Here is a 9,316-nt window from a genome sequence, read left to right as displayed (position 1 = left end):
ACACTGTGCACTACTCTTGGTGCCCTGTGTCCCCGTGTTCCTTTTAAAGTTTGATGACCTAAGAGATTTTTAGCAAAAACCTTATTTTGCAGGATGTTCTCAGTAACTTCTAGTGAGTATTTTTCTTGGATACTTTTGTGAGATAAATTACAATGAATAGGATTTAAATTCTTTTTATTCATAAAAGCATAGCGTGGTTTGCGATGGGAGGGGCCTTTAAAGATCATACAACCCCCCTGAGATGGGCAGGGACATCTTTCACTAGGTAGGTTGCTCAAAGCCCCATCCTCAGCTTCTGTGGACAACCTGTTCCAGCATTTCATCACCTTCATTGTCAGAAATTTCTTCCTTAAGTAACTGCTAACAGCACCTCATGGAGCAAGGTGGTATAGAAAGGGACAGTAAGGCAGAGGGATTAAACAACCTTCCGTCACTTATGCTGATCCACCATGACTGGGAGAGCTTATAGTTGGTCTTGGTAATATAATAGTGTTAGGAGTGCTAATATCCACAATAATGAACACCTGTATCTTGTCCTGCTTAGAATATAGGGATGCTGAGCATTTAAAATGCTGTTGTCCCCACTGTGGCAGCAGAAACAGCCTAAGATACCAACAGGGACAGGGTTGGTGTGTGGGATCTGGCTCGCAGGCCTGGACCCTCTCTGTTATGCCATGCTCTCTTGAAAGTCTTGAAGTGTGGGCTAAATCTATTTTAGGTCTCCTTGAGGCATGGCAAAGCCTGTAGAAACATGAAATACTGCTTGTAACATCAATATTTCTTCGGAAGATATGAAAGCATTTCAATGCCTATTAAAAACTGGCAAACGTTAAGGTTGAGCTCATGCAGCTGTGGTTTCACCGGAGGCTTGGCAGGCAGAGGAGGTCTACCCAGGGAGGTTCCCAACCTCCCTCCACCACGGCAGGCCACAGTGGGTCCAAAAGAAGAAGCTTGTAATCATGTTCACGTCCTTTGGGGTGGCTGGTACCCAGGGAGAAACAATGGTTCTGCCTTCTCCCACCAGTTTCCATGCTTGGGGCACTCAAGGGTGACGATAAACCTTAGCTCTGTTTAGCCTTTTGCACCTAGCTGCTGCCAGAGAGACAAGCTGTTGGACACTGTTGGCTCAGGGTGAAGAGCAGCTTTCTGAGGCTGAGCTCCAGCACTGCAGAAGAGCTGACAGGCATGAGGAAGGGGCTGAAGATTCTGCTGCTTCCCCGATGGCTCCATTGCACATCCACAGCTGGTCACTTAAGTTGGTAGATTAGGAGTGCCCTTGAACTCCTTCTGATGATAAACTCTTCTCTAACAGTGCCTGTGTTTCCAACATCTCTGTCTGATTGAGACGTTAAATACCATCTTCCCAGGCAAAGTACTGGTCTTGGTTATGCTGACCTTCATTGCGTCTTGTCTTGACAGCAGCAATGATAGACCAGAGTAGGGAGCCTGCAAGCAAAGGAAACTCCATCCAGACCAGAAAGCTGCAGCCCATCTCTGCAGTGTGGGCAGCTTGCGATGCCTTTCTATGTAGGCTTCTGTTGGAAATACAGATAAAGTCGAGGTCTTCTGTTCTCTTTTCAAGGTGCTCCCTAGGTCACCTCAGGTAGCAGAAAGACTGCTTAAATCTTTGTGCAAGAGACTACAGGAGTTTTCTGCAAGGAAATGGAGCTCTGCTCTCTGAGAGCCCAGTTTCACATGGAGGGACTGGACAACCCAGGGTGATAAGGACCACCACAAAACTCATCATATTCTGCTCCAAGTGCAAGGTATGTTGTCCCTGACAGTCCTTTTTCTAAATACACAGCCATGTTTCATATAATGTTTAAAGGTAGTAGGGAACACCCAAGCAAAACCAGGCCCTCCACTGCTGGGTTGGAAGAAAGAGGAGAAATAACATGTATCAGATGTGAGTTCATTACTTAGTACATTAGCTGAAAGATAATCTTGTGAGGACTTCAGTCTTTAACCTGAGCATTGAGGAAAACATATTTGACTGGAATTTCCATTACCTGCAGTGATTTGTGCCTTTTCAGAATATATATATATATAAAAGAGGAAGTAATAAGATTGAGGTAAGTGCCCAGACATCCTTAACTCTGTCCTGCCTTTCCGTTCTTCATCCTCTCCAAACTAGCGTTAATTACCAGGAATTTTCTGCACAGACAAGATTGAGGTGTAACACCCTATCATGTTAATATGGTCAAAACAAATCATTTTATATACCTGATGTGTTAAATGTTAAATTACTATATTTAATTACTTTACCTCATTTATCACCCTGTGGATGGACTCACAGAAGTTAATTCACATATGACTCTTGGTCCCCATCTGTTTTGAATGTCCTAAAATGTGATGTTTAAACAAACCAGCATGCAGAAAAGGAATTGTGAAGTCGGGAACATGGTGGACATTGTGGCCACATTAGCTGAGGTTGTTCTCTGGGTGGTTTGATAGATGTGGTGATTCTGATATGGGTTAGTACTTAGTAGTTAAGGTTAAGTAATGGGGGATCTTTGCACCATTTCCATTAGTGGTTTAAGTGGGAATTTGGAGAAGAGGGAAAGGGTGGGTCTTTGCTCGTGCTCTGTTGTGGTTCACCCCTACCCAGATGCCTTTTTAAAGCAAGACTTTTGGATGTGCCCATCCAGGATTGCCATGTATGCTGAGGGGATGCTATGCTATCTCCTTTCGCATGTCTCTTTATTCCACTCTGCTCAGTCTGCCTTATTTGCTTTTACTTTCTGTCTACTTTTTTGCCTTGGTCATTGGGTCTCTGGGACAGAGACTGGCCTTTCTATTCTGTTTTTATATAATGTCGAGCACAGAAAGACACATTTGGTATCTCAAGCTCTCGGTGGTGCTGTATGTAATGCCAATATTAGCGCTGATAGTCCTCCATGGCTCTCTGTGCATGCATGATGTGGAAGCTGTAAACATGCTGCCCTACTGTGATCTTTCTTACATGGCTTCTGTGTTGTTTTTGCTGTAAGAAAAAACCTCTCTGTGGAAACTGTCTGTGCTGACCTGTCTGTCAGAGGCCTGTGGTGAAGCGTTCACATCTATTCAGGGCAACACAGGTAAAGCACAGCAGAACTCTGCTTGGGTGTGTATGTATATATCTATATCTAAATATGTTTTAGGTATGTTTATATAGACAAACGCTTGTGAAATCATTGTTGCTTTAACTTTCTAGTTGCTTCCTCCTCTTAGTTTCCATCCACTTCTCTTTTTCTGTTCCACTTCATGTTAGAATTTTATGCCTGTGGTGTATTTCATATGAGTATTTCCCTTTTTTCTTACCTTCTTTCCTCTTTCTTTCCTATTCTGGCCATTCATTGCTTACCTTTTGCTCTGCATGTTTCTGCCTCCTTCTGCTCCAAGGTGTTTTATAATTCCTCTTTATAATTTCTCTTCTGTGCGGCTGGTACATTCTCAGAGACAGATCGGCCAAGCATCCTGGTAGCATCCCTGCATGCCCCTGAGAGCCAGCTGCCGCCTGAGGAGAGAAAAAAGGAATAGGGGAGCTGGAGCTGCTCCCGTTTCTCTTCTCTGTAGATGAGTGTTAACCTGTCTGTTTTTTCTTCTCTTACTGACTTCAGGTTGCAGCTTGTAGGCAAGTATAACGCACCTCAGACCCCATGGAAAGAATTGAAGCAGGGCATAAGTGTGGTTAATGGCCATAGTGCTGCTTCCCTACATCGCTGGTGATTGCAGGCTGTGCTCGGAGCTCTGGGCCTGCATTCCAGCAATTAGCTCCCTTATCTGTCTGCTGCTAATTTTAATGGCATTCTGGCTTGCTGCAAGCCTGGGGCTTTCCACCCTGGTTTTGAACCCGTTTCCCCTCCTCCTGAGGGATTTGGCCCACGTTTGGGCTGGTGTGGTGCGGTGCGGGAACAGAGGGCTCCTGGGGGTGCCAGCAGCTGAGCAGGCTGGTTGGTGTGTGATGGTCACAGCTCGATCTGTCTGATCAGACCCTGTCCCTGTAAGAAAATGCTGCATGGGGATGGCACGTGGCATTGCCGGCCCCACAGCATGGGGAGCAGAGGGAATTTTAAACAGAGCCAAGGCACCGTCCTGTACAACACTTGCAATTTCCATGAAAGCAGCAAGAGCTGTAAAGCTCAGCGTCTTTTAGTTTGACTTGTCGGCTGTAAAGCTGAGTGTTTTGACTGCTTCTGATTATAGAAGCAGAGGGATCTGAAATAAGGAAATGCTTTGATGTTGGCAATTTGAAGAACATGCTCAATATCACTTTGTGGCAGGCGTTTTATTCTTGGCTGCGTTAGCCCCGTGGGCCCAGGGCAGTGAGCGAGTCGGTTGGATGGCTTTGCTTGCACAGCTGTTTTTTTCCAAAAAATCCCAGGACTCAGCACTGCATTTCCCGTGCTGGGAAGCCAGCGCTTTCCAGGCCGCTGTTTGTGGCGTTGGCAATTGTGCCCGAGCATTTCTCCAACGGGTGGCAATTCCTGAACGTGCTCAGCCCGCGCTCCTCGGAGGTCAGGTCGGGTGATCTCTCTAACAAGCGTGGTTTATGCAAGTGTGTCTGCGGAGGGGGCTTTCGTTTGGGTGGCAGTCGCCTCTCAGGAAGATGTAATGCGATCACAGAAATTTTAAGGGGTATCAGCAGGGTGAATGCCCAGAAGCCAAGCTCCAGACCCAACAGTTCATGTTGCTGATAATATGTGAGACTTCTTAAACGAGATGTAAACACTGAGTGTTGTGTTTCATTCAGGATGACTCTTCATTTTTTTTTTCTGAATGTCTCTGCAGTGCAGACTCCTCTCCAAGCGGTGATGTGTCCTGTGCACCCTCCTCTGTCCCCGTTGGGCGAGGGGCTATTTCAGGACACGTCCATAACTTGATCTTTCTGGTGACTCTTGCCCACAAGGACCAGCTAGTGCCAATTGTTAGGGTGGATTTCTATTTTCAAGACCCTGGGGCCTGATCCTGTTTCCCTTGCGTGCCCGAATGAGATTTTTTATCTCTGGTTTAGTTCAGAGTGGCAGCAGACTGTTTATCTAACGAAGAGTTTGGTGGTGTTGTCTGTCCCACATGCCCGTGCAATAGCACGTGAACTTTACCAGCTGCAGCCTTCAGCATGGGGCTGTTTGACATGGGAGGTGCAGAGACCTTGCCTTGAAACGGGTAAGGAGCGAGTCATGTCTGAGGTAGCCTGGCAAGAGGAATTGTTTTTAAAAGCCAGATCTACTTAATGCAGAGCTGTCACCATCCGGGGTTGTTCCAGGTTAGCGTTGATGGCGATGCTTGCACTCCTGCTACTCCTACATTTTGGGCTCGAGTGCAACAGACCTGCAGTACTGGGGCAGATACTCATGTTTTTCTTATACAGCATCCTGTTGCTGGCCCTGGTCAAAGCCAGATGTTTTAGAAGAAAGTGGGTGAAAGTGAAATAGATGGCTAGAAATTGGCCACATCAGATTGTTTTCTACCACAGCATTTCAAGCTCAGGCTGGCATGTGCCCAAGTCATGCCTGCCCACTGGAGAGATTGTTTATGAGTTGTAGGTGGCAGATTTCAGCTAGCTTACAGCATCTAAACAGGTAAATCTTTTTTTTTTCTCTCTTTTTTTTTTCCCCAGTATCTAAGTGTGTGGCCTTTGCTGCTTCAGTGTCTCTTTCAAGCAGCTACAAAGTTTTTCTAAATGAAATATGTTTCTAGGCTGAAGTTGAGAGATAAGTATGGCTCTGAGCTGGTGAATTGAAAGAAGGACATAGTAAGTGTTATGTTGCCTTGCCCAGTAATTTTTTTCCTTGTTTTTGTGGTAATTCTGTTCTGACTTAAAATGGAAAACCTCCTGAAAGACGTTATTTTTCCTGTTAAAAGAAATTACATGCTGGAATGCCATTCACTGGTTTATGCTGCAGCCAGTGAAGGATTAGAGCCCCCCACCCCTCTTTTTCAGCCGAGTGCAGTGTGTTTGGAAAGCAGACGCGTTTGCAGCTGAGCCAACTGTAATAATAATAATTCAGGTTGAGAAGCGCAGAGCACCCTGTGATTAGCAAAATAATTATTGCATACTGTAGAAATTGAGAGATGTTTTTTGACATAGCAAGAGGAACATATGTTGCAGCTGCTTCGAGAGGCAATCGGCTCATGTCACCCTGTTGATGTTTTCAGCATACAGTTTTGTGCAGGAGCCACACTGAGCAAAGCAAGCTTGTGAAAGGATGATTGCCTGATTGCCTTTGAGTTTTCCAGTGAATTCTGCTGATAAATGAGCAGCCAGAAAACTTGTAAATAAAAGTTTTACATACTGTGCTCTGATCCCCATGGTAGTTTTTATTTTTATTTTTTTTATTTTAAATTTGGATTCAGTTGCTGCGTATGTTCTCTCTGCCTGCCAGCAGACCAAACTTTGACTCTAACACTTAAGAAACGGGATAGGAAGTCTTCCAGAACTTTTCCTCTATGGGTGCTAGCTCAGATCCAGGTCGGTGTGATTGTGACAGAAGTCTCTATTACACGATGCTGCTCTGACATTTATAAAGTGAGTTCCTGGGCTCGTTGCTGATTACTTGCTGCTTTAAAATCTAATCTCCCCTTCTGCATAACAGCAAACCATGGATTTTATGCATACTTTCCTTTGATGTTTTGTCAGCAAGGCTTGATAAAGAGGGCAGGGTTTCTCAGGCTGTGTGCTGCTGCCCTGGTTTATCTATCTCAACCTTTGGCATTGGAGCTGTGGGGCCCTTTCTAAGACCTGCCTCACTTCCGTCATCTTCGTGGCTTCAGTGGCTTCGTGCTGACCATTTTGGGTATCTGAGCCGTGTGGTAGTGACAGATGCATCTCAAAGAGTTGGTACTTTGGGCCATCCTTGCTGCTTCTCTGGCAGTGCAGTGAGCCGGTGTGGCAAACAGAGCCAGCCAAAAACCAGCAGAAAAATCGGTGAAATTGTCATGGTGCGGAGGCATAGTGGGAAAGAGCAGAAACAGCTACCTGTGTTGGTGAGGCTGAAGGGAGATTTAGTGGTGGATCTGGGGGGTTCACACCACATCAGCGTGCTCAGTGCTTGGGAAACATTTCCTATGAGCAGTGCTGGGCTTCCTCAGCCCTGGGCTGTGGTTCTCTGCCTGGGCTGCTGCCCAACCTGTGCACCCTGCCCCTTTTTTAATAGCTTATTTGTATATGAATACTGCACCAATATAAATAAGACTTTTTAAAAAAATATAAGCTGATTTATTCCTTTAAGAGTACCCTTTATTTTATCTGAAGTCTAGTAATCCCCTCTAGATCTCTTCAAAACTGCCTTAAATATTTGCATAGAACTTGTTTAAGTAGGGCCCTTATTTTCCCCATGACACCTGCTACTGTAATAGACAAATAATAATAATTATAGAAAAGTCTTAATTAGGCTTGTTTTTCTTCAGGCAAGCAGGTGGAGTATGTCCTTTGATCCCTTCCGACCTTGTTTTCTCTGATTTCATGTTTTTCTATGTATCTCTTTTGCTGACAGTAATCAGAAGTACTCTTTTTGCTTTATTACAGCACACATTTTTCCCTGATTTGAAAACAGCCTTTTTTGCCTGTATGCAACTGAACAAGCCATTGAGTTAATACCACTGCATGAGGTTCAGGAAAGACCAGTGAACATTTTTCTAATAAGAGGATATTCTGGTCCTCTTGATAATCAGCCCCCCATTGTAAAGCCTTTTTGAGTCACAGGTTTAAATCTTTGTTCCAGTGGAAAGGATTTTTATGGTCAGCCCAAACAAGCATTAAATCATGTTTTTTAGCAGAGTTGCTTAAAATAGTACAGATACTGAATCGGAAGAGTGACTCCAAGGGAAAAGAGAAAAAGTTGAAACAATACATATCAAGGTTTGGTGGCACAGACCTTTTGTTCCACCCCAAACCCTGATAGAAATTTGGCAGAGACAGCAGGCTGGTTTCCTTGCTGTGAGACACTGCATGCTTCAGATGGGTCTAAGGGACTGGATTTAGATCTTCCCTGAGGGTGGTTACTCTCCTTTATTTTAGGGATTCCAGTAAAGTACTTTGGCATAGTTTGCACTGGTTTTCTTCTATGAAACCTGATTCCCTTGCTTCCTACACCCTTCCTGTATTTGGAGGGAAAAGGCTTTTCTGGAAAACGTACCTGCAATTTGGAAATATGGCGTCTTTTCAGGGTTTTGACCTCTTATTTCCTTGCCCTTCTCCCATACTGCTTAGGCAAGTAAGACTGCCCAAAACAGACCTGTAACTCTTCACACCAGTTCTGCACAGCTTATCTATTGCATTTGCTTTCAGTCACTGGGATTGCCATGGCAGCAGCAGCCCTTGGGATTGTGATTTCATCAGGACAGAACATTATGTCGGGACAGCCCACACCAAGGGGAGGGTGCGACTGGAGCACTGACGAGATGGCAGCTGGCTGAGAGGAGCTCGTGCTGAGGTGAGCTGGGAAACCTGCAGGATTTTCTGGGGATGTGGAGGGGCTCTGCTCTGAGCACGGTATGTTTTGCTGGCAGCTTTGCAGCAACGGGGCTTAGGGCTCTTAAAGCACATTTTGCTCTTCCTTAGAAATGCAGTATTGAAAAGGCATCGTTTCCTACTTCTCCCCATGCAGACACAGGTCTTAGTGCACACATAGCATCTCTGTACCCCTCGTGTATGGTCTTGCTTCTGGAGCCCTGTGCAGTCACTCTTGCACCTATGGTGCTGCAGGCAGTGGGTACGCTGCCTCCCCTGTGGTCCCTTCCTTTTGTCCCAGGATCCGTGCTTGTCCTCAGCTGGGTGCCTTCCCCTGGCCTTGTCCCTTGCTGGCACAGCTGGCATGTGGCAGCTCTCTGAGCTGACTCTGGAAACTTGGAGTGCAGCTGCCCTGCACATCTCTTCTTGCTGTTTTCCATGCCCTGTGCTTGAGCACCTGTCACCTTGTGTCCTGGTCCTGCCCTCAGTCCTCCCACGTCCCACTTGCTTTCTTGCTCATGGCAGGGTGGCCAAAGGACTGAGAGCATCCACTTAGTTTGCTCTCAGTGAGGTCCGCTGTGGAGAAGCTGCTGGGGTAGCCCTGGGAACTGGCTGGAGGTGAGCCAAACCCTCAGTGCATACCTGGGCTTGTGCGTGCTTACCCTGAGCAGACGAGAACTACGCTTCCATTGCTTCTCTATCACACGGGAATGGCAGTCATGGTATAAAGAGGTTTTACTCTGCACAGGGTGTGAGCATGCTCTGCCTCCCATTTCTCTGTCTCAGGTACTTCCTTAGTTCTTGTGGCTGTGATATTGAAGCATCTTTCCAAAACTGAAAGGTGGTTTTAGTCTTTTCCTTAAAACAGTTCCTGAGCAGGGAAGA

The sequence above is a fragment of the Anser anser genome, assembly GCF_964211835.1.
Source record: "Anser anser genome assembly, chromosome: 2".
Classification (NCBI taxonomy): Eukaryota; Metazoa; Chordata; class Aves; order Anseriformes; family Anatidae; genus Anser; species Anser anser.
This window is presented reverse-complemented; position numbering follows the sequence as displayed.